Below are 27,199 nucleotides of genomic sequence, written 5' to 3'. Positions count from 1 at the left end.
AGCTTTATAATAAGCATTAAACACAAATAGTGCAAGCACCTTCAAAGAATCTGCTTACTTTCTGAAATTTTCTTAAGATTCAGTATTGTGAAAAAATGGATGATTGAGAAACAAAATCAAAATGCTGTGACCCGGATTCAAACCGGGGTTGCTGCGGCCACAACGCAGAGTACTAACCTCTATACGATCATGACAATTTATGTGAGCTAGATAGGAGTCGAACCTACAATCTTCTGATCTATAGTCAGACGCGTTATCCATTGCCCACTGTCCCAGGTGTCTTGTAGTAATTGAAGAGTCTTTCCTGTTTTTGAGCCTGTTTTAAAGTTTTATGGTTATTGAAGTATATACAGAATCACATTTTGGAAATTGACTGTACACTATCTGCAGGGATTGTTTCCCAAAAATGTTTTAGGTACAATAATCCTTGTGACTGCTGAAAGATCTTTCAAAAATGTAATGAACTTACTCAGACAGAGCCCAAACATTCTTCTTTCCTGAATTCTAGAATTTATGTCAAATTCCTAGTCCTTTAGTAAAATTATTCTCAATTAAATTATTCAAAGCATGTTAAGATAGCTTTATAATAAGCATTAAACACAAATAGTGCAAGCACCTTCAAAGAATCTGCTTACTTTCTGAAATTTTCTTAATATTCAGTATTGTGAAAAAATGGATGATTGAGAAACAAAATCAAAATGCCGTGACCCGAATTCGAACCGGGGTTGCTGCGGCAACAACACAGAGTACTAACCACTATATGATCACGGCAATTTAAGTGAGCCAGGTAGGAGTAGAACCAACAATCTACAGATCCGTTGTCAGACACGTTATCCATTGCCCACTGTCCCGGGTGTCTTGTAGTAATTGAAGAGTCTTTCCTGTTTTTGAGCCTGTTTTAAAGTTTTATGGGTATTGAAGTATATACAGAATCACATTTTGGAAATTGACTGTACACTATCTGCAGGGATTGTTTCCCAAAAATGTTTTAGGTACAATAATCCTTGTGACTGCTGAAAGATCTTTCAAAAATGTAATGAACTTACTCAGACAGAGCCCAAACATTCTTCTTTCCTGAATTCTAGAATTTATGTCAAATTCCTAGTCCTTTAGTAAAATTATTCACAATTAAATTATTCAAAGCATGTTAAGATAGCTTTATAATAAGCATTAAACACAAATAGTGCAAGCACCTTCAAAGAATCTGCTTACTTTCTGAAATTTTCTTAAGATTCAGTATTGTGAAAAAATGGATGATTGAGAAACAAAATCAAAATGCCGTGACCCGGAATCGAACCGGGGTTGCTGCGGCCACACCGCAGAGTACTAACCACTATACGATCACGGCAATTTAAGCAAGCCAGGTAGGAGTCGAACCTACAATCTACAGATCCATAGTCAGACACGTTATCCATTGCCCACTGTCCCGGGTGTCTTGTAGTAATTGAAGTGTCTTTCCTGTTTTTGAGCCTGTTTTCAGAATTTTATAGTTATTGAAGTATATACAGAATCACATTTTGGAAATTGACTGTACACTATCTGCAGGGATTGTTTCCCAAAAACATTTTAGGTAAAATAATCCTTGTGACTGCTAAAAGATCTTTATAAAATGTGATGAACTTACTCAGACAGAGCCCAAACATTCTTCTTTTCTGAATTCTAGAATTTATGTCAAATTCCAAGTACTTTAGTATAATAATTCACAATTAAATTATTCAAAGCATGTTAAGATAGCTTTATAATAAGCATTAAACACAAATAGTGCAAGCACCTTCAAAGAATCTGCTTACTTTCTGAAATTTTCTTAAGATTCAGTATTGTGAAAAAATGGATGATTGAGAAACAAAATTAAAATGCCGTGACCCGGATTCGAACCGGGGTTGCTGCGGCAACAACGCAGAGTACTAACCACTATACGATCACGGCAGTATAAGCGAGCCAGGTAGGAGTCGAACCTACAATCTTCTGATCCGTAGTCAGACGCGTTATCCATTGCGCCACTGGCCCACGTGTTTTGTAGTAATTGAAGTGTCTTTCCTGTTTTTGAGCCTATTTTCAGAGTTTTATGGTTATTGAAGTATATACAGAATCACATTTTGGAAATTGACTGTAGACTATCTGCAGGGATTGTTTCCCAAAAACGTTTTAGGTAAAATAATAATTGTGACTGCTAAAAGATATTTCAAAAATGTGATGAACTTACTCAGAAGGAAGCCCAAACATTCTTCTTTCCTGAATTCTAGAATTTATTTCAAATTCCCAGTACTTTAGTACAATAATTCACAATTAAATTATTCAAAGCATGTTAAGATAGCTTTATAATAAGCATTAAACACAAACAGTGCAAGCACCTTCAAAGAATCTGCTTACTTTCTGAAATTTTCTTAAGATTCAGTATTGTGAAAAAATGGATGATTGAGAAACAAAATCAAAATGCCGTGACCCGGATTTGAACCGGGGTTGCAGCGGCCACAACGCAGAGTACTAACCACTATACGATCACGGCAATTTAAGCAAGCCAGGTAGGAGTCGAACCTACAATCTACAGATCCATAGTCAGACACATTATCCATTGCCCACTGTGACGGGTGTCTTGTAGTAATTGAAGTGTCTTTCCTGTTTTTGAGCCTGTTTTCAGAATTTTATGGTTATTGAAGTATATACAGAATCACATTTTGGTAATTGACTGTACACTATCTGCAGGGATTGTTTCCCAAAAACGTTTTAGGTAAAATAATCCTTGTGACTGCTAAAAGATCTTTAAAAAATGTGATGAACTTACTCAGACAGAGCCCAAACATTCTTCTTTCCTGAATTCCAGAATTTATGTCAAATTCCCAGTCCTTTAGTACAATAATTCACAATTAAATTATTCAAAGCATGTTAAGATAGCTTTATAATAAGCATTAAACACAAATAGTGCAAGCACCTTCAAAGAATCTGCTTACTTTCTGAAATTTTCTTAAGATTCAGTATTGTGAAAAAATGGATGATTGTGAAACAAAATCAAAATGCTGTGACCCGTTTTCGAACCGGGGTTGCTGCAGCCACAACGCAGAGTACTAACCACTATACGATCACGTCAATTTAAGCGAGCCAGGTAGGAGTCAAACCTACAAACTTATGATCCGTAGTCAGACACGATATCCATTGCGCCACTGGCCCAGGTGCCCTGTAGTAATTGAAGTGTCTTTCCTGTTTTTGAGCCAGTTTTGGAGTTTTATGGTTATTGAAGTATATACAGAATCACATTTTGGAAATTGACTGTACACTATCTGCAGGGATTGTTTCCCAAAAACGTTTTAGGTACAATAATCCTTGTGACTGCTAAAAGATCTTTAAAAAATGTGATGAACTTACTCAGACAGAGCCCAAACATTCTTCTTTCCTGAATTCCAGAATTTATGTCAAATTCCCAGTCCTTTAGTACAATAATTCACAATTAAATTATTCAAAGCATGTTAAGATAGCTTTATAATAAGCATTAAACACAAATAGTGCAAGCACCTTCAAAGAATCTGCTTACTTTCTGAAATTTTCTTAAGATTCAGTATTGTGAAAAAATGGATGATTGTGAAACAAAATCAAAATGCTGTGACCCGTTTTCAAAATGGGGTTGCTGCAGCCACAACGCAGAGTACTAACTACTATACAATCACGGCAATTTAAGCGAGCCAGGTAGGAGTCGAACCTACAATCTTCTGATCCGTTGTCAGACGCGTTATCCATTGCGCCACTGGCCCACGTGTTTTGTAGTAATTGAAGTGTCTTTCCTGTTTTTGAGCCTTTTTTCAGAGTTTTATGGTTATTGAAGTATATACAGAATCACATTTTGGAAATTGACTGTACACTATCTGCAGGGATTGCTTCCCAAAAACGTTTTAGGTAAAATAATCCTTGTGACTGCTAAAAGATCTTTAAAAAATGTGATGAACTTACTCAGACAGAGCCCAAACATTCTTCTTTCCTGAATTCCAGAATTTATGTCAAATTCCCAGTCCTTTAGTACAATAATTCACAATTAAATTATTCAAAGCATGTTAAGATAGCTTTATAATAAGCATTAAACACAAATAGTGCAAGCACCTTCAAAGAATCTGCTTACTTTCTGAAATTTTCTTAAGATTCAGTATTGTGAAAAAATGGATGATTGAGAAACAAAATCAAAATGCCGTGACCCGGATTCGAACCGGGGTTGCTGCGGCCACAACGCAGAGTACTAACCACTATACGATCACGGCAATTTAAGCGAGCCAGGTAGGAGTCGAACCTACAATCTACAGATCCATAGTCAGACACGTTATCCATTGCCCACTGTCCCGGGTGTCTGGTAGTAATTGAAGTGTCTTTCCTGTTTTTGAGCCTGTTTTCAGAATTTTATGGTTATTGAAGTATATACAGAATCACATTTTGGTAATTGACTGTACACTATCTGCAGGGATTGTTTCCCAAAAAAGTTTTAGGTAAAATAATCCTTGTGACTGCTAAAAGATCTTTAAAAAATGTGATGAACTTACTCAGACAGAGCCCAAACATTCTTCTTTCCTGAATTCCAGAATTTATGTCAAATTCCCAGTCCTTTAGTACAATAATTCACAATTAAATTATTCAAAGCATGTTAAGATAGCTTTATAATAAGCATTAAACACAAATAGTGCAAGCACCTTCAAAGAATCTGCTTACTTTCTGAAATTTTCTTAAGATTCAGTATTGTGAAAAAATGGATGATTGTGAAACAAAATCAAAATGCTGTGACCCGTTTTCGAACCGGGGTTGCTGCGGCCACAACGCAGAGTACTAACCACTATACGATCACGTCAATTTAAGCGAGCCAGGTAGGAGTCGAACCTCCAAACTTATGATCCGTAGTCAGACACGTTATCCATTGCGCCACTGGCCCAGGTGCCCTGTAGTAATTGAAGTGTCTTTCCTGTTTTTGAGCCAGTTTTGGAGTTTTATGGATATTGAAGTATATACAGAATCACATTTTGGAAATTGACTGTACACTATCTGCAGGGATTGTTTCCCAAAAACGTTTTAGGTAAAATAATCCTTGTGACTGCTAAAAGATCTTTAAAAAATGTGATGAACTTACTCAGACAGAGCCCAAACATTCTTCTTTCCTGAATTCCAGAATTTATGTCAAATTCCCAGTCCTTTAGTTCAATAATTCACAATTAAATTATTCAAAGCATGTTAAGATAGCTTTATAATAAGCATTAAACACAAATAGTGCAAGCACCTTCAAAGAATCTGCTTACTTTCTGAAATTTTCTTAAGATTCAGTATTGTGAAAAAATGGATGATTGTGAAACAAAATCAAAATGCTGTGACCCGTTTTCGAAATGGGGTTGCTGCAGCCACAACGCAGTGTACTAACTACTATACAATCACAGTAATTTAAGCGAGCCAGGTAGGAGTCGAACCTACAATCTTCTGATCCGTAGTCAGACGCATTATCCATTGCGCCACTGGCCCACGTGTTTTGTAGTAATTGAAGTGTCTTTCCTGTTTTTGAGCCTTTTTTCAGAGTTTTATGGTTATTGAAGTATATACAGAATCACATTTTGGAAATTGACTGTACAATATCTGCAGGGATTGCTTCCCAAAAACGTTTTAGGTAAAATAATCCTTGTGACTGCTAAAAGATCATTAAAAAATGTGATGAACTTACTCAGACAGAGCCCAAACATTCTTCTTTCCTGAATTCCAGAATTTATGTCAAATTCCCAGTCCTTTAGTACAATAATTCACAATTAAATTATTCAAAGCATGTTAAGATAGCTTTATAATAAGCATTAAACGCAAATAGTGCAAGCACCTTCAAAGAATCTGCTTACTTTCTGAAATTTTCTTAAGATTCAGTATTGTGAATAAATGGATGATTGTGAAACAAAATCAAAATGCTGTGACCCGTTTTCGAAATGGGATTGCTGCAGCCACAACGCAGAGTACTAACTACTATACAATCACAGCAATTTAAGCGAGCCAGGTAGGAGTCGAACCTACAATCTTCTGATCTATAGTCAGACGCGTTATCTATTGCCCACTGTCCCAGGTGTCTTGTAGCAATTGAAGAGTCTTTCCTGTTTTTGAGCCTGTTTTAAAGTTTTATGGTTATTGAAGTATATACAGAATCACATTTTGGAAATTGACTGTACACTATCTGCAGGGATTGTTTCCCAAAAACGTTTTAGGTACAATAATCCTTGTGACTGCTAAAAGATCTTTCAAAAATGTAATGAACTTACTCAGACAGAGCTCAAACATTCTTCTTTCCTGAATTCCAGAATTTATGTCAAATTCCCAGTCCTTTAGTACAATAATTCACAATTAATTTATTTAAAGCATGTTAAGATAGCTTTATAATAATCATTAAACACAAATAGTGCAAGCACCTTCAAAGAATCTGCTTATTTTCTGAAATTTTCTCAAGATTCAGTATTGTGAAAAAATGGATGATTGAGAAACAAAATCAAAATGCTGTGACCCGGATTCGAACCGGGGTTGCTGCGGCCACAACGCAGAGTACTAACCTCTATATGATCATGACAATTTAAGTGAGCTAGGTAGGAGACGAACCTACAATCTTCTGATCTATAGTCAGACGCGTTATCCATTGCCCACTTTCCCAGGTGTCTTGTAGCAATTGAAGAGTCTTTCCTGTTTTTGAGCCTGTTTTCAGAATTTTATGGTTATTGAAGTATATACAGAATCACATTTTGGAAATTGACTGTACACTATCTGCAGGGATTGTTTCCCAAAAACGTTTTAGGTAAAAAAATCCTTGTGACTGCTAAAAGATCTTTAAAAAATGTGATGAACTTACTCTGACAGAGCCCAAACATTCTTCTTTTCTGAATTCTAGAATTTATGTCAAATTCCAAGTACTTTAGTACAATAATTCACAATTAAATTATTCAAAGCATGTTAAGATAGCTTTATAATAAGCATTAAAAACAAATAGTGCAAGCACCTTCAAAGAATCTGCTTACTTTCTGAAATTTTCTTAAGATTCAGTATTGTGAAAAAATGGATGATTGAGAAACAAAATCAAAATGCCGTGACCCGGATTTGAACCGGGGTTGCAGCGGCCACAACGCAGAGTACTAACCACTATACGATCACAGCAATTTAAGCGAGCCAGGTAGGAGTCGAACCTACAATCTACAGATCCATAGTCAGACAAGTTATCCATTGCCCACTGTGACGGGTGTCTTGTAGTAATTGAAGTGTCTTTCCTGTTTTTGAGCCTGTTTTCAGAATTTTATGGTTATTGAAGTATATACAGAATCACATTTTGGTAATTGACTGTACACTATCTGCAGGGATTGTTTCCCAAAAACGTTTTAGGTAAAATAATCCTTGTGACTGCTAAAAGATCTTTAAAAAATGTGATGAACTTACTCAGACAGAGCCCAAACATTCTTCTTTCCTGAATTCCAGAATTTATGTCAAATTCCCAGTCCTTTAGTACAATAATTCACAATTAAATTATTCAAAGCATGTTAAGATAGCTTTATAATAAGCATTAAACACAAATAGTGCAAGCACCTTCAAAGAATCTGCTTACTTTCTGAAATTTTCTTAAGATTCAGTATTGTGAAAAAATGGATGATTGTGAAACAAAATCAAAATGCTGTGACCCGTTTTCGAACCGGGGTTGCTGCGGCCACAACGCAGAGTACTAACCACTATACGATCACGTCAATTTAAGCGAGCCAGGTAGGAGTCGAACCTACAAACTTATGATCCGTAGTCAGACACGATATCCATTGCGCCACTGGCCCAGGTGCCCTGTAGTAATTGAAGTGTCTTTCCTGTTTTTGAGCCAGGTTTGGAGTTTTATGGTTATTGAAGTATATACAGAATCACATTTTGGAAATTGACTGTACACTATCTGCAGGGATTGTTTCCCAAAAACGTTTTAGGTACAATAATCCTTGTGACTGCTAAAAGATCTTTAAAAAATGTGATGAACTTACTCAGACAGAGCCCAAACATTCTTCTTTCCTGAATTCCAGAATTTATGTCAAATTCCCAGTCCTTTAGTACAATAATTCACAATTAAATTATTCAAAGCATGTTAAGATAGCTTTATAATAAGCATTAAACACAAATAGTGCAAGCACCTTCAAAGAATCTGCTTACTTTCTGAAATTTTCTTAAGATTCAGTATTGTGAAAAAATGGATGATTGTGAAACAAAATCAAAATGCTGTGACCCGTTTTCAAAATGGGGTTGCTGCAGCCACAACGCAGAGTACTAACTACTATACAATCACGGCAATTTAAGCGAGCCAGGTAAGAGTCGAACCTACAATTTTCTGATCCGTTGTCAGACGCGTTATCCATTGCGCCACTGGCCCACGTGTTTTGTAGTTATTGAAGTGTCTTTCCTGTTTTTGAGCCTTTTTTCAGAGTTTTATGGTTATTGAAGTATATACAGAATCACATTTTGGAAATTGACTGTACACTATCTGCAGGGATTGTTTCCCAAAAACGTTTTAGGTACAATAATCCTTGTGACTGCTAAAAGATCTTTAAAAAATGTGATGAACTTACTCAGACAGAGCCCAAACATTCTTCTTTCCTGAATTCCAGAATTTATGTCAAATTCCCAGTCCTTTAGTACAATAATTCACAATTAAATTATTCAAAGCATGTTAAGATATCTTTATAATAAGCATTAAACACAAATAGTGCAAGCACCTTCAAAGAATCTGCTTACTTTCTGAAATTTTCTTAAGATTCAGTATTGTGAAAAAATTGATGATTGAGAAACAAAATCAAAATGCCGTGACCCGGATTCGAACCGGGGTTGCTGCGGCCACAATGCAGAGTACTAACCACTATACGATCATGGCAATGTAAGCGAGCCAGGTAGGAGTCGAACCTACAATCTACAGATCCATAGTCAGACACGTTATCCATTGCCCACTGTCCCGGGTGTCTGGTAGTAATTGAAGTGTCTTTCCTGTTTTTGAGCCTGTTTTCAGAATTTTATGGTTATTGAAGTATATACAGAATCACATTTTGGTAATTGACTGTACACTATCTGCAGGGATTGTTTCCCAAAAAAGTTTTAGGTAAAATAATCCTTGTGACTGCTAAAAGATCTTTAAAAAATGTGATGAACTTACTCAGACAGAGCCCAAACATTCTTCTTTTCTGAATTCTAGAATTTATGTCAAATTCCAAGTACTTTAGTACAATAATTCACAATTAAATTATTCAAAGCATGTTAAGATAGCTTTATAATAAGCATTAAACAAAAATAGTGCAAGCACCTTCAAAGAATCTGCTTACTTTCTGAAATTTTCTTAAGATTCAGTATTGTGAAAAAATGGATGATTGAGAAACAAAATCAAAATGCCGTGACCCGGATTCGAACCGGGGTTGCTGCAGCCACAATGCAGAGTACTAACCACTATACGATCACGGCAATATAAGCGAGCCAGGTAGGAGTCGAACCTACAATCTTCTGATCCGTAGTCAGACGCATTATCCATTGCGCCACTGGCCCACGTGTTTTGTAGTAATTGAAGTGTCTTTCCTGTTTTTGAGCCTATTTTCAGAGTTTTATGGTTATTGAAGTATATACAGAATCACATTTTGGAAATTGACTGTAGACTATCTGCAGGGATTGTTTCCCAAAAACGTTTTAGGTAAAATAATAATTGTGACTGCTAAAAGATATTTCAAAAATGTGATGAACTTACTCAGAAGGAAGCCCAAACATTCTTCTTTCCTGAATTCTAGAAGTTATGTCAAATTCCCAGTACTTTAGTACAATAATTCACAATTAAATTATTCAAAGCATGTTAAGATAGCTTTATAATAAGCATTAAACACAAATAGTGCAATCACCTTCAAAGAATCTGCTTACTTTCTGAAATTTTCTTAAGATTCAGTATTGTGAAAAAATGGATGATTGAGAAACAAAATCAAAATGCCGTGACCCGGATTTGAACCGGGGTTGCAGCGGCCACAACGCAGAGTACTAACCACTATACGATCACAGCAATTTAAGCGAGCCAGGTAGGAGTCGAACCTACAATCTACAGATCCATAGTCAGACACGTTATCCATTGCCCACTGTGACGGGTGTCTTGTAGTAATTGAAGTGTCTTTCCTGTTTTTGAGCCTGTTTTCAGAATTTTATGGTTATTGAAGTATATACAGAATCACATTTTGGTAATTGACTGTACACTATCTGCAGGGATTGTTTCCCAAAAACGTTTTAGGTAAAATAATCCTTGTGACTGCTAAAAGATCTTTAAAAAATGTGATGAACTTACTCAGACAGAGCCCAAACATTCTTCTTTCCTGAATTCCAGAATTTATGTCAAATTCCCAGTCCTTTAGTACAATAATTCACAATTAAATTATTCAAAGCATGTTAAGATAGCTTTATAATAAGCATTAAACACAAATAGTGCAAGCACCTTCAAAGAATCTGCTTACTTTCTGAAATTTTCTTAAGATTCAGTATTGTGAAAAAATGGATGATTGTGAAACAAAATCAAAATGCTGTGACCCGTTTTTGAACCGGGGTTGCTGCGGCCACAACGCAGAGTACTAACCACTATACGATCACGTCAATTTAAGTGAGCCAGGTAGGAGTCGAACCTACAAACTTATGATCCGTAGTCAGACACGATATCCATTGCGCCACTGGCCCAGGTGCCCTGTAGTAATTGAAGTGTCTTTCCTGTTTTTGAGCCAGTTTTGGAGTTTTATGGTTATTGAAGTATATACAGAATCACATTTTGGAAATTGACTGTACACTATCTGCAGGGATTGTTTCCCAAAAACGTTTTAGGTACAATAATCCTTGTGACTGCTAAAAGATCTTTAAAAAATGTGATGAACTTACTCAGACAGAGCCCAAACATTCTTCTTTCCTGAATTCCAGAATTTATGTCAAATTCCCAGTCCTTTAGTACAATAATTCACAATTAAATTATTCAAAGCATGTTAAGATAGCTTTATAATAAGCATTAAACACAAATAGTGCAAGCACCTTCAAAGAATCTGCTTACTTTCTGAAATTTTCTTAAGATTCAGTATTATGAAAAAATGGATGATTGTGAAACAAAATCAAAATGCTGTGACCCGTTTTCAAAATGGGGTTGCTGCAGCCACAACGCAGAGTACTAACTACTATACAATCACGGCAATTTAAGCGAGCCAGGTAGGAGTCGAACCTACAATCTTCTGATCCGTTGTCAGACGCGTTATCCATTGCGCCACTGGCCCACGTGTTTTGTAGTAATTGAAGTGTCTTTCCTGTTTTTGAGCCTTTTTTCAGAGTTTTATGGTTATTGAAGTATATACAGAATCACATTTTGGAAATTGACTGTACACTATCTGCAGGGATTGTTTCCCAAAAACGTTTTAGGTACAATAATCCTTGTGACTGCTAAAAGATCTTTAAAAAATGTGATGAACTTACTCAGACAGAGCCCAAACATTCTTCTTTCCTGAATTCCAGAATTTATGTCAAATTCCCAGTCCTTTAGTACAATAATTCACAATTAAATTATTCAAAGCATGTTAAGATAGCTTTATAATAAGCATTAAACACAAATAGTGCAAGCACCTTCAAAGAATCTGCTTACTTTCTGAAATTTTCTTAAGATTCAGTATTGTGAAAAAATGGATGATTGAGAAACAAAATCAAAATGCCGTGACCCGGATTCGAACCGGGGTTGCTGCGGCCACAACGCAGAGTACTAACCACTATACGATCACGGCAATTTAAGCGAGCCAGGTAGGAGTCGAACCTACAATCTACAGATCCATAGTCAGACACGTTATCCATTGCCCACTGTCCCGGGTGTCTGGTAGTAATTGAAGTGTCTTTCCTGTTTTTGAGCCTGTTTTCAGAATTTTATGGTTATTGAAGTATATACAGAATCACATTTTGGTAATTGACTGTACACTATCTGCAGGGATTGTTTCCCAAAAAAGTTTTAGGTAAAATAATCCTTGTGACTGCTAAAAGATCTTTAAAAAATGTGATGAACTTACTCAGACAGAGCCCAAACATTCTTCTTTCCTGAATTCCAGAATTTATGTCAAATTCCCAGTCCTTTAGTACAATAATTCACAATTAAATTATTCAAAGCATGTTAAGATAGCTTTATAATAAGCATTAAACACAAATAGTGCAAGCACCTTCAAAGAATCTGCTTACTTTCTGAAATTTTCTTAAGATTCAGTATTGTGAAAAAATGGATGATTGTGAAACAGAATCAAAATGCTGTGACCCGTTTTCGAACCGGGGTTGCTGCGGCCACAACGCAGAGTACTAACCACTATACGATCACGTCAATTTAAGCGAGCCAGGTAGGAGTCGAACCTCCAAACTTATGATCCGTAGTCAGACACGTTATCCATTGCGCCACTGGCCCAGGTGCCCTGTAGTAATTGAAGTGTCTTTCCTGTTTTTGAGCCAGTTTTGGAGTTTTATGGTTATTGAAGTATATACAGAATCACATTTTGGAAATTGACTGTACACTATCTGCAGGGATTGTTTCCCAAAAACGTTTTAGGTACAATAATCCTTGTGACTGCTAAAAGATCTTTAAAAAATGTGATGAACTTACTCAGACAGAGCCCAAACATTCTTCTTTCCTGAATTCCAGAATTTATGTCAAATTCCCAGTCCTTTAGTACAATAATTCACAATTAAATTATTCAAAGCATGTTAAGATAGCTTTATAATAAGCATTAAACACAAATAGTGCAAGCACCTTCAAAGAATCTGCTTACTTTCTGAAATTTTCTTAAGATTCAGTATTGTAAAAAAATGGATGATTGAGAAACAAAATCAAAATGCCGTGACCCGGATTCGAACCGGGGTTGCTGCGGCCACAACGCAGAGTACTAACCACTATACGATCACGGCAATTTAAGCGAGCCAGGTAGGAGTCGAACCTACAATCTACAGATCCATAGTCAGACACGTTATCCATTGCCCACTGTCCCGGGTGTCTGGTAGTAATTGAAGTGTCTTTCCTGTTTTTGAGCCTGTTTTCAGAATTTTATGGTTATTGAAGTATATACAGAATCACATTTTGGTAATTGACTGTACACTATCTGCAGGGATTGTTTCCCAAAAAAGTTTTAGGTAAAATAATCCTTGTGACTGCTAAAAGATCTTTAAAAAATGTGATGAACTTACTCAGACAGAGCCCAAACATTCTTCTTTCCTGAATTCCAGAATTTATGTCAAATTCCCAGTCCTTTAGTACAATAATTCACAATTAAATTATTCAAAGCATGTTAAGATAGCTTTATAATAAGCATTAAACACAAATAGTGCAAGCACCTTCAAAGAATCTGCTTACTTTCTGAAATTTTCTTAAGATTCAGTATTGTGAAAAAATGGATGATTGTGAAACAGAATCAAAATGCTGTGACCCGTTTTCGAACCGGGGTTGCTGCGGCCACAACGCAGAGTACTAACCACTATACGATCACGTCAATTTAAGCGAGCCAGGTAGGAGTCGAACCTCCAAACTTATGATCCGTAGTCAGACACGTTATCCATTGCGCCACTGGCCCAGGTGCCCTGTAGTAATTGAAGTGTCTTTCCTGTTTTTGAGCCAGTTTTGGAGTTTTATGGTTATTGAAGTATATACAGAATCACATTTTGGAAATTGACTGTACACTATCTGCAGGGATTGTTTCCCAAAAACGTTTTAGGTAAAATAATCCTTGTGACTGCTAAAAGATCTTTAAAAAATGTGATGAACTTACTCAGACAGAGCCCAAACATTCTTCTTTCCTGAATTCCAGAATTTATGTCAAATTCCCAGTCCTTTAGTTCAATAATTCACAATTAAATTATTCAAAGCATGTTAAGATAGCTTTATAATAAGCATTAAACACAAATAGTGCAAGCACCTTCAAAGAATCTGCTTACTTTCTGAAATTTTCTTAAGATTCAGTATTGTGAAAAAATGGATGATTGTGAAACAAAATCAAAATGCTGTGACCCCTTTTCAAAATGGGGTTGCTGCAGCCACAACGCAGAGTACTAACTACTATACAATCACAGCAATTTAAGCGAGCCAGGTAGGAGTCGACCCTACAATCTTCTGATCCGTAGTCAGACGCATTATCCATTGCGCCACTGGCCCACGTGTTTTGTAGTAATTGAAGTGTCTTTCCTGTTTTTGAGCCTTTTTTCAGAGTTTTATGGTTATTGAAGTATATACAGAATCACATTTTGGAAATTGACTGTACACTATCTGCAGGGATTGCTTCCCAAAAACGTTTTAGGTAAAATAATCCTTGTGACTGCTAAAAGATCATTAAAAAATGTGATGAACTTACTCAGACAGAGCCCAAACATTCTTCTTTCCTGAATTCCAGAATTTATGTCAAATTCCCAGTCCTTTAGTACAATAATTCACAATTAAATTATTCAAAGCATGTTAAGATAGCTTTATAATAAGCATTAAACGCAAATAGTGCAAGCACCTTCAAAGAATCTGCTTACTTTCTGAAAATTTCTTAAGATTCAGTATTGTGAAAAAATGGATGATTGTGAAACAAAATCAAAATGCTGTGACCCGTTTTCGAAATGGGATTGCTGCAGCCACAACGCAGAGTACTAACTACTATACAATCACGGCAATTTAAGCGAGCCAGGTAGGAGTCGAACCTACAATCTTCTGATCTATAGTCAGACGCGTTATCTATTGCCCACTGTCCCAGGTGTCTTGTAGCAATTGAAGAGTCTTTCCTGTTTTTGAGCCTGTTTTAAAGTTTTATGGTTATTGAAGTATATACAGAATCACATTTTGGAAATTGACTGTACACTATCTGCAGGGATTGTTTCCCAAAAACGTTTTAGGTACAATAATCCTTGTGACTGCTAAAAGATCTTTCAAAAATGTAATGAACTTACTCAGACAGAGCCCAAACATTCTTCTTTCCTGAATTCCAGAATTTATGTCAAATTCCCAGTCCTTTAGTACAATAATTCACAATTAATTTATTTAAAGCATGTTAAGATAGCTTTATAATAATCATTAAACACAAATAGTGCAAGCACCTTCAAAGAATCTGCTTATTTTCTGAAATTTTCTCAAGATTCAGTATTGTGAAAAAATGGATGATTGAGAAACAAAATCAAAATGCTGTGACCCGGATTCGAACCGGGGTTGCTGCGGCCACAACGCAGAGTACTAACCTCTATATGATCATGACAATTTAAGTGAACTAGGTAGGAGACGAACCTACAATCTTCTGATCTATAGTCAGACGCGTTATCCATTGCCCACTGTCCCAGGTGTCTTGTAGCAATTGAAGAGTCTTTCCTGTTTTTGAGCCTGTTTTCAGAATTTTATGGTTATTGAAGTATATACAGAATCACATTTTGGAAATTGACTGTACACTATCTGCAGGGATTGTTTCCCAAAAACGTTTTAGGTAAAATAATCCTTGTGACTGCTAAAAGATCTTTAAAAAATGTGATGAACTTACTCTGACAGAGCCCAAACATTCTTCTTTTCTGAATTCTAGAATTTTATGTCAAATTCCAAGTACTTTAGTACAATAATTCACAATTAAATTATTCAAAGCATGTTAAGATAGCTTTATAATAAGCATTAAACACAAATAGTGCAAGCACCTTCAAAGAATCTGCTTACTTTCTGAAATTTTCTTAAGATTCAGTATTGTGAAAAAATGGATGATTGAGAAAGAAAATCAAAATGCCGTGACCCGGATTCGAACCGGGGTTGCTGCGGCCACAATGCAGAGTACTAACCACTATACGATCATGGCAATATAAGCGAGCCAGGTAGGAGTCGAACCTACAATCTCCTGATCCGTAGTCAGACGCGTTATCCATTGCGCCACTGGCCCACGTGTTTTGTAGCAATTGAAGTGTCTTTCCTGTTTTTGAGCCTATTTTCAGAGTTTTATGGTTATTGAAGTATATACAGAATCACATTTTGGAAATTGACTGTAGACTATCTGCAGGGATTGTTTCCCAAAAACGTTTTAGGTAAAATAATAATTGTGACTGCTAAAAGATATTTCAAAAATGTGATGAACTTACTCAGAAGGAAGCCCAAACATTCTTCTTTCCTGAATTCTAGAATTTATGTCAAATTCCCAGTACTTTAGTACAATAATTCACAATTAAATTATTCAAAGCATGTTAAGATAGCTTTATAATAAGCATTAAACACAAATAGTGCAAGCACCTTCAAAGAATCTGCTTACTTTCTGAAATTTTCTTAAGATTCAGTATTGTGAAAAAATGGATGATTGAGAAACAAAATCAAAATGCCGTGACCCGGATTTGAACCGGGGTTGCAGCGGCCACAACGCAGAGTACTAACCACTATACGATCACGCCAATTTAAGCGAGCCAGGTAGGAGTCGAACCTACAATCTACAGATCCATAGTCAGACACGTTATCCATTGCCCACTGTGACGGGTGTCTTGTAGTAATTGAAGTGTCTTTCCTGTTTTTGAGCCTGTTTTCAGAATTTTATGGTTATTGAAGTATATACAGAATCACATTTTGGTAATTGACTGTACACTATCTGCAGGGATTGTTTCCCAAAAACGTTTTAGGTAAAATAATCCTTGTGACTGCTAAAAGATCTTTAAAAAATGTGATGAACTTACTCAGACAGAGCCCAAACATTCTTCTTTCCTGAATTCCAGAATTTCTGTCAAATTCCCAGTACTTTAGTACAATAATTCACAATTAAATTATTCAAAGCATGTTAAGATAGCTTTATAATAAGCATTAAACACAAATAGTGCAAGCACCTTCAAAGAATCTGCTTACTTTCAGAAATTTTCTTAAGATTCAGTATTGTGAAAAAATGGATGATTGTGAAACAAAATCAAAATGCTGTGACCCATTTTCGAACCGGGGATGCTGCGGCCACAACGCAGAGTACTAACCACTATACAATCACGTCAATTTAAGCGAGCCAGGTAGGAGTCGAACCTCCAAACTTATGATCCGTAGTCAGACACGATATCCATTGCGCCACTGGCCCACGTGTTTTGTAGTAATTGAAGTGTCTTTCCTGTTTTTGAGCATTTTTTCAGAGTTTTATGGTTATTGAAGTATATACAGAATCACATTTTGGAAATTGACTGTACACTATCTGCAGGGATTGTTTCCCAAAAACGTTTTAGGTACAATAATCCTTGTGACTGCTAAAAGATCTTTAAAAAATGTGATGAACTTACTCAGACAGAGCCCAAACATTCTTCTTTCCTGAATTCCAGAATTTATGTCAAATTCCCAGTCCTTTAGTACAATAATTCACAATTAAATTATTCAAAGCATGTTAAGATAGCTTTATAATAAGCATTAAACACAAATAGTGCAAGCACCTTCAAAGAATCTGCTTACTTTCTGAAATTTTCTTAAGATTCAGTATTGTGAAAAAATGGATGATTGTGAAACAAAATCAAAATGCTGTGACCCGTTTTCAAAATGGGGTTGCTGCAGCCACAACGCAGAGTACTAACTACTATACAATCACGGCAATGTAAGCGAGCCAGGTAGGAGTTGAACCTACAATCTTCTGATCCATTGTCAGACGCGTTATCCATTGCGCCACTGGCCCACGTGTTTTGTAGCAATTGAAGTGTCTTTCCTGTTTTTGAGCCTTTTTTCAGAGTTTTATGGTTATTGAAGTATATACAGAATCACATTTTGGAAATTGACTGTACACTATCTGCAGGGATTGCTTCCCAAAAACGTTGTAGGTAAAATAATCCTTGTGACTGCTAAAAGATCTTTAAAAAATGTGATGAACTTACTCAGACAGAGCCCAAACATTCTTCTTTCCTGAATTCCAGAATTTATGTCAAATTCCCAGTCCTTTAGTACAATAATTCACAATTAAATTATTCAAAGCATGTTAAGATAGCTTTATAATAAGCATTAAACACAAATAGTGCAAGCACCTTCAAAGAATCTGCTTACTTTCTGAAATTTTCTTAAGATTCAGTATTGTGAAAAAATGGATGATTGAGAAACAAAATCAAAATGCTGTGACCCGGATTCGAACCGGGGTTGCTGCGGCCACAACGCAGAGTACTAACCACTATACGATCACGGCAATTTCAGCAAGCCAGGTAGGAGTCGAACCTCCAAACTTATGATCCGTAGTCAGACACATTATCCATTGCGCCACTGGCCCAGGTGCCCTGTAGTAATTGAAGTGTCTTTCCTGTTTTTGAGCCAGTTTTGGAGTTTAATGGTTATTGAAGTATATACAGAATCACATTTTGGAAATTGACTGTACACTATCTGCAGGGATTGTTTCCCAAAAACGTTTTAGGTAAAATAATCCTTGTGACTGCTAAAAGATCTTTAAAAAATGTGATGAACTTACTCAGACAGAGCCCAAACATTCTTCTTTCCTGAATTCCAGAATTTATGTCAAATTCCCAGTCCTTTAGTTCAATAATTCACAATTAAATTATTCAAAGCATGTTAAGATAGCTTTATAATAAGCATTAAACACAAATAGTGCAAGCACCTTCAAAGAATCTGCTTACTTTCTGAAATTTTCTTAAGATTCAGTATTGTGAAAAAATGGATGATTGTGAAACAAAATCAAAATGCTGTGACCCGTTTTCGAAATGGGGTTGCTGCAGCCACAACGCAGAGTACTAACTACTATACAATCACAGCAATTTAAGCGAGCCAGGTAGGAGTCGACCCTACAATCTTCTGATCCGTAGTCAGATGCATTATCCATTGCGCCACTGGCCCACGTGTTTTGTAGTAATTGAAGTGTCTTTCCTGTTTTTGAGCCTTTTTTCAGAGTTTTATGGTTATTGAAGTATATACAGAATCACATTTTGGAAATTGACTGTACACTATCTGCAGGGATTGCTTCCCAAAAACGTTTTAGGTAAAATAATCCTTGTGACTGCTAAAAGATCATTAAAAAATGTGATGAACTTACTCAGACAGAGCCCAAACATTCTTCTTTCCTGAATTCCAGAATTTATGTAAAATTCCCAGTTCTTTAGTACAATAATTCACTATTAATTTATTTAAAGCATGTTAAGATAGCTTTATAATAATCATTAAACACAAATAGTGCAAGCACCTTCAAAGAATCTGCTTATTTTCTGAAATTTTCTCAAGATTCAGTATTGTGAAAAAATGGATGATTGAGAAACAAAATCAAAATGCTGTGACCCGGATTCGAACCGGGGTTGCTGCGGCCACAACGCAGAGTACTAACCTCTATATGATCATGACAATTTAAGTGAGCTAGGTAGGAGACGAACCTACAATCTTCTGATCTATAGTCAGACGCGTTATCCATTGCCCACTGTCCAAGGTGTCTTGTAGCAATTGAAGAGTCTTTCCTGTTTTTGAGCCTGTTTTAAAGTTTTATGGTTATTGAAGTATATACAGAATCACATTTTGGAAATTGACTGTACACTATCTGCAGGGATTGTTTCCCAAAAATGTTTTAGGTACAATAATCCTTGTGACTGCTGAAAGATCTTTCAAAAATGTAATGAACTTACTCAGACAGAGCCCAAACATTCTTCTTTCCTGAATTCTAGAATTTATGTCAAATTCCTAGTCCTTTAGTAAAATTATTCACAATTAAATTATTCAAAGCATGTTAAGATAGCTTTATAATAAGCATTAAACACAAATAGTGCAAGCACCTTCAAAGAATCTGCTTACTTTCTGAAATTTTCTTAAGATTCAGTATTGTGAAAAAATGGATGATTGAGAAACAAAATCAAAATGCCGTGACCCGGATTCGAACCGGGGTTGCTGCGGCAACAACGCAGAGTACTAACCACTATATGATCACGGCAATTTAAGTGAGCCAGGAAGGAGTAGAACCTACAATCTACAGATCCATAGTCAGACACGTTATCCATTGCCCACTGTCCCGGGTGTCTTGTAGTAATTGAAGTGTCTTTCCTGTTTTTGAGCCTGTTTTCAGAATTTTATGGTTATTGAAGTATATACAGAATCACATTTTGGAAATTGACTGTACACTAACTGCAGGGATTGTTTCCCAAAAACGTTTTAGGTAAAATAATAATTGTGACTGCTAAAAGATCTTTAAAAAATGTGATGAACTTACTCAGAAGGAAGCCCAAACATTCTTCTTTCCTGAATTCCAGAATTTATGTCAAATTCCCAGTCCTTTAGTACAATAATTCACAATTAAATTATTCAAAGCATGTTAAGATAGCTTTATAATAAGCATTAAACACAAATAGTGCAAGCACCTTCAAAGAATCTGCTTACTTTCTGAAATTTTCTTAAGATTCAGTATTGTGAAAAAATGGATGATTGAGAAACAAAATCAAAATGCCGTGACCCGGATTCGAACCGGGGTTGCTGCGGCCACAACGCAGAGTACTAACCACTATACGATCACGGCAATTTAAGCGAGCCAGGTAGGAGTCGAACCTACAATCTACAGATCCATAGTCAGACACGTTATCCATTGCCCACTGTCCCGGGTGTCTGGTAGTAATTGAAGTGTCTTTCCTGTTTTTGAGCCTGTTTTCAGAATTTTATGGTTATTGAAGTATATACAGAATCACATTTTTGTAATTGACTGTACACTATCTGCAGGGATTGTTTCCCAAAAAAGTTTTAGGTAAAATAATCCTTGTGACTGCTAAAAGATCTTTAAAAAATGTGATGAACTTACTCAGACAGAGCCCAAACATTCTTCTTTCCTGAATTCCAGAATTTATGTCAAATTCCCAGTCCTTTAGTACAATAATTCACAATTAAATTATTCAAAGCATGTTAAGATAGCTTTATAATAAGCATTAAACACAAATAGTGCAAGCACCTTCAAAGAATCTGCTTACTTTCTGAAATTTTCTTAAGATTCAGTATTGTGAAAAAATGGATGATTGTGAAACAAAATCAAAATGCTGTGACCCATTTTCGAAATGGGGTTGCTGCAGCCACAACGCAGAGTACTAACTACTATACAATCACGGCAATTTAAGCGAGCCAGGTAGGAGTCGAACCTACAATCTTCTGATCTATAGTCAGACGCGTTATCCATTGCCCACTGTCCCAGGTGTCTTGTAGCAATTGAAGAGTCTTTCCTGTTTTTGAGCCTGTTTTAAAGTTTTATGGTTATTGAAGTATATACAGAATCACATTTTGGAAATTGACTTTACACTATCTGCAGGGATTGTTTCCCAAAAATGTTTTAGGTACAATAATCCTTGTGACTGCTAAAAGATCTTTAAAAAATGTAATGAACTTACTCAGACAGAGCCCAAACATTCTTCTTTCCTGAATTCCAGAATTTATGTCAAATTCCCAGTCCTTTAGTACAATAATTCACAATTAAATTATTCAAAGCATGTTAACATAGCTTTATAATAAGCATTAAACACAAATAGTGCAAGCACCTTCAAAGAATCTGCTTACTTTCTGAAATTTTCTTAAGATTCAGTATTGTGAAAAAATGGATGATTGTGAAACAAAATCAAAATGCTGTGACACGTTTTCGAACCGGGGTTGCTGCGGCCACAACGCAGAGTACTAACCACTATACGATCACGTCAATTTAAGCGAGCCAGGTAGGAGTCGAACCTACAAACTTATGATCCGTAGTCAGACACGATATCCATTGCGCCACTGGCCCAGGTGCCCTGTAGTAATTGAAGTGTCTTTCCTGTTTTTGAGCCAGTTTTGGAGTTTTATGGTTATTGAAGTATATACAGAATCACATTTTGGAAATTGACTGTACACTATCTGCAGGGATTGTTTCCCAAAAACGTTTTAGGTAAAATAATCCTTGTGACTGCTAAAAGATCTTTAAAAAATGTGATGAACTTACTCAGACAGAGCCCAAACATTCTTCTTTCCTGAATTCCAGAATTTATGTCAAATTCCCAGTCCTTTAGTTCAATAATTCACAATTAAATTATTCAAAGCATGTTAAGATAGCTTTATAATAAGCATTAAACACAAATAGTGCAAGCACCTTCAAAGAATCTGCTTACTTTCTGAAATTTTCTTAAGATTCAGTATTGTGAAAAAATGGATGATTGTGAAACAAAATCAAAATGCTGTGACCCGTTTTCGAAATGGGGTTGCTGCAGCCACAACGCAGAGTACTAACTACTATACAATCACAGCAATTTAAGCGAGCCAGGTAGGAGTCGAACCTACAATCTTCTGATCCGTAGTCAGACGCATTATCCATTGCGCCACTGGCCCACGTGTTTTGTAGTAATTGAAGTGTCTTTCCTGTTTTTGAGCCTTTTTTCAGAATTTTATGGTTATTGAAGTATATACAGAATCACATTTTGGTAATTGACTGTACACTATCTGCAGGGATTGTTTCCCAAAAACGTTTTAGGTAAAATAATCCTTGTGACTGCTAAAAGATCTTTAAAAAATGTGATGAACTTACTCAGACAGAGCCCAAACATTCTTCTTTCCTGAATTCCAGAATTTATGTCAAATTCCCAGTCCTTTAGTACAATAATTCACAATTAAATTATTCAAAGCATGTTAAGATAGCTTTATAATAAGCATTAAACACAAATAGTGCAAGCACCTTCAAAGAATCTGCTTACTTTCTGAAATTTTCTTAAGATTCAGTATTGTGAAAAAATGGATGATTGTGAAACAAAATCAAAATGCTGTGACCCGTTTTCGAACCGGGGTTGCTGCGGCCACAACGCAGAGTACTAACCACTATACGATCACGGCAATTTAAGCGAGCCAGGTAGGAGTCGAACCTACAATCTACAGATCCATAGTCAGACACGTTATCCATTGCCCACTGTCCCGGGTGTCTGGTAGTAATTGAAGTGTCTTTCCTGTTTTTGAGCCTGTTTTCAGAATTTTATGGTTATTGAAGTATATACAGAATCACATTTTCGTAATTGACTGTACACTATCTGCAGGGATTGTTTCCCAAAAAAGTTTTAGGTAAAATAATCCTTGTGACTGCTAAAAGATCTTTAAAAAATGTGATGAACTTACTCAGACAGAGCCCAAACATTCTTCTTTCCTGAATTCCAGAATTTATGTCAAATTCCCAGTCCTTTAGTACAATAATTCACAATTAAATTATTCAAAGCATGTTAAGATAGCTTTATAATAAGCATTAAACACAAATAGTGCAAGCACCTTCAAAGAATCTGCTTACTTTCTGAAATTTTCTTAAGATTCAGTATTGTGAAAAAATGGATGATTGTGAAACAAAATCAAAATGCTGTGACCTGTTTTCGAACCGGGGTTGCTGTGGCCACAACGCAGAGTACTAACCACTATACGATCACGTCAATTTAAGCGAGCCAGGTAGGAGTCGAACCTCCAAACTTATGATCTGTAGTCAGACACGTTATCCATTGCGCCACTGGCCCAGGTCCCCTGTAGTAATTGAAGTGTCTTTCCTGTTTTTGAGCCAGTTTTGGAGTTTTATGGTTATTGAAGTATATACAGAATCACATTTTGGAAATTGACTGTACACTATCTGCAGGGATTGTTTCCCAAAAACGTTTTAGGTACAATAATCCTTGTGACTGCTGAAAGATCTTTCAAAAATGTAATGAACTTACTCAGACAGAGCCCAAACATTCTTCTTTCCTGAATTCTAGAATTTATGTCAAATTCCTAGTCCTTTAGTAAAATTATTCACAATTAAATTATTCAAAGCATGTTAAGATAGCTTTATAATAAGCATTAAACACAAATAGTGCAAGCACCTTCAAAGAATCTGCTTACTTTCTGAAATTTTCTTAAGATTCAGTATTGTGAAAAAATGGATGATTGAGAAACAAAATCAAAATGCCGTGACCCGGATTCGAACCGGGGTTGCTGCGGCCACAACGCAGAGTACTAACCACTATATGATCACGGCAATTTAAGTGAGCCAGGTAGGAGTAGAACCTACAATCTACAGATCCATAGTCAGACACGTTATCCATTGCCCACTGTCCCGGGTGTCTTGTAGTAATTGAAGTGTCTTTCCTGTTTTTGAGCCTGTTTTCAGAATTTTATGGTTATTGAAGTATATACAGAATCACATTTTGGAAATTGACTGTACACTATCTGCAGGGATTGTTTCCCAAAAACGTTTTAGGTAAAATAATCCTTGTGACTGCTAAAAGATCTTTAAAAAATGTGATGAACTTACTCTGACAGAGCCCAAACATTCTTCTTTTCTGAATTCTAGAATTTATGTCAAATTCCAAGTACTTTAGTACAATAATTCACAATTAAATTATTCAAAGCATGTTAAGATAGCTTTATAATAAGCATTAAACACAAATAGTGCAAGCACCTTCAAAGAATCTGCTTATTTTCTGAAATTTTCTTAAGATTCAGTATTGTGAAAAAATGGATGATTGAGAAACAAAATCAAAATGCCGTGACCCGGATTCGAACCGGGGTTGCTGCGGCCACAACGCAGAGTACTAACCACTATATGATCACGGCAATTTAAGTGAGCCAGGTAGGAGTCGAACCTACAATCTTCTGATCCGTAGTCAGACGCGTTATCCATTGCACCACTGGCCCACGTGTTTTGTAGTAATTGAAGTGTCTTTCCTGTTTTTGAGCCTATTTTCAGAGTTTTATGGTTATTGAAGTATATACAGAATCACATTTTGGAAATTGACTGTAGACTATCTGCAGGGATTGTTTCCCAAAAACGTTTTAGGTAAAATAATAATTGTGACTGCTAAAAGATATTTCAAAAATGTGATGAACTTACTCAGAAGGAAGCCCAAACATTCTTCTTTCCTGAATTCTAGAATTTATGTCAAATTCCCAGTACTTTAGTACAATAATTCACAATTAAATTATTCAAAGCATGTTAAGATAGCTTTATAATAAGCATTAAACACAAATAGTGCAAGCAAATTCAAAGAATCTGCTTACTTTCTGAAATTTTCTTAAGATTCAGTATTGTGAAAAAATGGATGATTGAGAAACAAAATCAAAATGCCGTGACCCGGATTTGAACCGGGGTTGCAGCGGCCACAACGCAGAGTACTAACCACTATACGATCACGGCAATTTAAGCGAGCCAGGTAGGAGTCGAACCTACAATCTTCTGATCTATAGTCAGACGCGTTATCCATTGCCCACTGTCCCAGGTGTCTTGTAGCAATTGAAGAGTCTTTCCTGTTTTTGAGCCTGTTTTAAAGTTTTATGGTTATTGAAGTATATACAGAATCACATTTTGGAAATTGACTGTACACTATCTGCAGGGATTGTTTCCCAAAAATGTTTTAGGTACAATAATCCTTGTGACTGCTAAAAGATCTTTAAAAAATGTGATGAACTTACTCAGACAGAGCCCAAACATTCTTCTTTCCTGAATTCCAGAATTTATGTCAAATTCCCAGTCCTTTAGTACAATAATTCACAATTAAATTATTCAAAGCATGTTAAGATAGCTTTATAATAAGCATTAAACACAAATAGTGCAAGCACCTTCAAAGAATCTGCTTACTTTCTGAAATTTTCTTAAGATTCAGTATTGTGAAAAAATGGATGATTGTGAAACAAAATCAAAATGCTGTGACCCGTTTTCGAACCGGGGTTGCTGTCGCCACAACGCAGAGTACTAACCACTATACGATCACGTCAATTTAAGCGAGCCAGGTAGGAGTCGAACCTACAAACTTATGATCCGTAGTCAGACACGTTATCCATTGCGCCACTGGCACAGGTGGCCTGTAGTAATTGAAGTGTCTTTCCTGTTTTTGAGCCAGTTTTGGAGTTTTATGGTTATTGAAGTATATACAGAATCACATTTTGGAAATTGACTGTACACTATCTGCAGGGATTGTTTCCCAAAAACGTTTTAGGTAAAATAATCCTTGTGACTGCTAAAAGATCTTTAAAAAATGTGATGAACTTACTCAGACAGAGCCCAAACATTCTTCTTTCCTGAATTCCAGAATTTAAGTCAAATTCACTGTCCTTTAGTACAATAATTCACAATTAAATTATTCAAAGCATGTTAAGATAGCTTTATAATAAGCATTAAACACAAATAGTGCAAGCACCTTCAAAGAATCTGCTTACTTTCTGAAATTTTCTTAAGATTCAGTATTGTGAAAAAATGGATGATTGTGAAACAAAATCAAAATGCTGTGACCCGTTTTCGAAATGGGGTTGCTGCAGCCACAACGCAGAGTACTAACTACTATACAATCACAGCAATTTAAGCGAGCCAGGTAGGAGTCGAACCTACAATCTTCTGATCCGTAGTCAGACGCATTATCCATTGCGCCACTGGCCCACATGTTTTGTAGTAATTGAAGTGTCTTTCCTGTTTTTGAGCCTTTTTTCAGAGTTTTATGGTTATTGAAGTATATACAGAATCACATTTTGGAAATTGACTGTACACTATCTGCAGGGATTGCTTCCCAAAAATGTTTTAGGTAAAATAATCCTTGTGACTGCTAAAAGATCATTAAAAAATGTGATGAACTTACTCAGACAGAGCCCAAACATTCTTCTTTCCTGAATTCCAGAATTTATGTCAAATTCCCAGTCCTTTAGTACAATAATTCACAATTAAATTATTCAAAGCATGTTAAGATAGCTTTATAATAAGCATTAAATGCAAATAGTGCAAGCACCTTCAAAGAATCTGCTTACTTTCTGAAATTTTCTTAAGATTCAGTATTGTGAAAAAATGGATGATTGTGAAACAAAATCAAAATGCTGTGACCCGTTTTCGAAATGGGATTGCTGCAGCCACAACGCAGAGTACTAACTACTATACAATCACGGCAATTTAAGCAAGCCAGGTAGGAGTCGAACCTACAATCTTCTGATCTATAGTCAGACGCGTTATCTATTGCCCACTGTCCCAGGTGTCTTGTAGCAATTGAAGAGTCTTTCCTGTTTTTGAGCCTGTTTTAAAGTTTTATGGTTATTGAAGTATATACAGAATCACATTTTGGAAATTGACTGTACACTATCTGCAGGGATTGTTTCCCAAAAACGTTTTAGGTACAATAATCCTTGTGACTGCTAAAAGATCTTTCAAAAATGTAATGAACTTACTCAGACAGAGCCGAAACATTCTTCTTTCCTGAATTCCAGAATTTATGTCAAATTCCCAGTCCTTTAGTACAATAATTCACAATTAATTTATTCAAAGCATGTTAAGATAGCTTTATAATAATCATTAAA

At 36.0% G+C, this 27,199-nt stretch overlaps 15 non-coding genes across 15 annotated transcripts; all 15 read right to left on the bottom strand.

The window, feature by feature from the left end:
• Nucleotides 1–1,934: 1,934 nt before the first annotated feature.
• On the bottom strand, nt 1,935–2,007 carry TRNAR-ACG (transfer RNA arginine (anticodon ACG)). Its single transcript has one exon. It is a non-coding gene; the product is annotated as a tRNA-Arg (tRNA).
• Nucleotides 2,008–3,670: 1,663 nt separating this feature from the next.
• Nucleotides 3,671–3,743, bottom strand: TRNAR-ACG (transfer RNA arginine (anticodon ACG)). Its single transcript has one exon. It is a non-coding gene; the product is annotated as a tRNA-Arg (tRNA).
• A 426-nt stretch (nt 3,744–4,169) lies between these two features.
• Nucleotides 4,170–4,241, bottom strand: TRNAH-GUG (transfer RNA histidin (anticodon GUG)). The gene has a single exon. It is a non-coding gene; the product is annotated as a tRNA-His (tRNA).
• Nucleotides 4,242–5,405: 1,164 nt separating this feature from the next.
• Nucleotides 5,406–5,478, bottom strand: TRNAR-ACG (transfer RNA arginine (anticodon ACG)). Its single transcript has one exon. It is a non-coding gene; the product is annotated as a tRNA-Arg (tRNA).
• A 3,894-nt stretch (nt 5,479–9,372) lies between these two features.
• On the bottom strand, nt 9,373–9,444 carry TRNAH-GUG (transfer RNA histidin (anticodon GUG)). Its single transcript has one exon. It is a non-coding gene; the product is annotated as a tRNA-His (tRNA).
• An 8-nt stretch (nt 9,445–9,452) lies between these two features.
• TRNAR-ACG (transfer RNA arginine (anticodon ACG)) lies at nt 9,453–9,525 on the bottom strand. The gene has a single exon. It is a non-coding gene; the product is annotated as a tRNA-Arg (tRNA).
• A 1,663-nt stretch (nt 9,526–11,188) lies between these two features.
• On the bottom strand, nt 11,189–11,261 carry TRNAR-ACG (transfer RNA arginine (anticodon ACG)). Its single transcript has one exon. It is a non-coding gene; the product is annotated as a tRNA-Arg (tRNA).
• A 426-nt stretch (nt 11,262–11,687) lies between these two features.
• On the bottom strand, nt 11,688–11,759 carry TRNAH-GUG (transfer RNA histidin (anticodon GUG)). Its single transcript has one exon. It is a non-coding gene; the product is annotated as a tRNA-His (tRNA).
• Nucleotides 11,760–12,843: 1,084 nt separating this feature from the next.
• On the bottom strand, nt 12,844–12,915 carry TRNAH-GUG (transfer RNA histidin (anticodon GUG)). The gene has a single exon. It is a non-coding gene; the product is annotated as a tRNA-His (tRNA).
• Nucleotides 12,916–15,814: 2,899 nt separating this feature from the next.
• Nucleotides 15,815–15,887, bottom strand: TRNAR-ACG (transfer RNA arginine (anticodon ACG)). The gene has a single exon. It is a non-coding gene; the product is annotated as a tRNA-Arg (tRNA).
• A 1,664-nt stretch (nt 15,888–17,551) lies between these two features.
• On the bottom strand, nt 17,552–17,624 carry TRNAH-AUG (transfer RNA histidin (anticodon AUG)). The gene has a single exon. It is a non-coding gene; the product is annotated as a tRNA-His (tRNA).
• Nucleotides 17,625–20,363: 2,739 nt separating this feature from the next.
• Nucleotides 20,364–20,435, bottom strand: TRNAH-GUG (transfer RNA histidin (anticodon GUG)). The gene has a single exon. It is a non-coding gene; the product is annotated as a tRNA-His (tRNA).
• Nucleotides 20,436–22,176: 1,741 nt separating this feature from the next.
• TRNAR-ACG (transfer RNA arginine (anticodon ACG)) lies at nt 22,177–22,249 on the bottom strand. The gene has a single exon. It is a non-coding gene; the product is annotated as a tRNA-Arg (tRNA).
• A 2,240-nt stretch (nt 22,250–24,489) lies between these two features.
• On the bottom strand, nt 24,490–24,562 carry TRNAR-ACG (transfer RNA arginine (anticodon ACG)). Its single transcript has one exon. It is a non-coding gene; the product is annotated as a tRNA-Arg (tRNA).
• A 1,662-nt stretch (nt 24,563–26,224) lies between these two features.
• On the bottom strand, nt 26,225–26,297 carry TRNAR-ACG (transfer RNA arginine (anticodon ACG)). Its single transcript has one exon. It is a non-coding gene; the product is annotated as a tRNA-Arg (tRNA).
• Nucleotides 26,298–27,199: the final 902 nt, after the last annotated feature.

This window comes from Taudactylus pleione, unplaced genomic scaffold, assembly GCF_031769625.1.
Source record: "Taudactylus pleione unplaced genomic scaffold, aTauple2 ptg000551l, whole genome shotgun sequence".
In the NCBI taxonomy this organism is placed as follows: Eukaryota; Metazoa; Chordata; class Amphibia; order Anura; family Myobatrachidae; genus Taudactylus; species Taudactylus pleione.
This window is presented reverse-complemented; position numbering and strand designations above follow the sequence as displayed.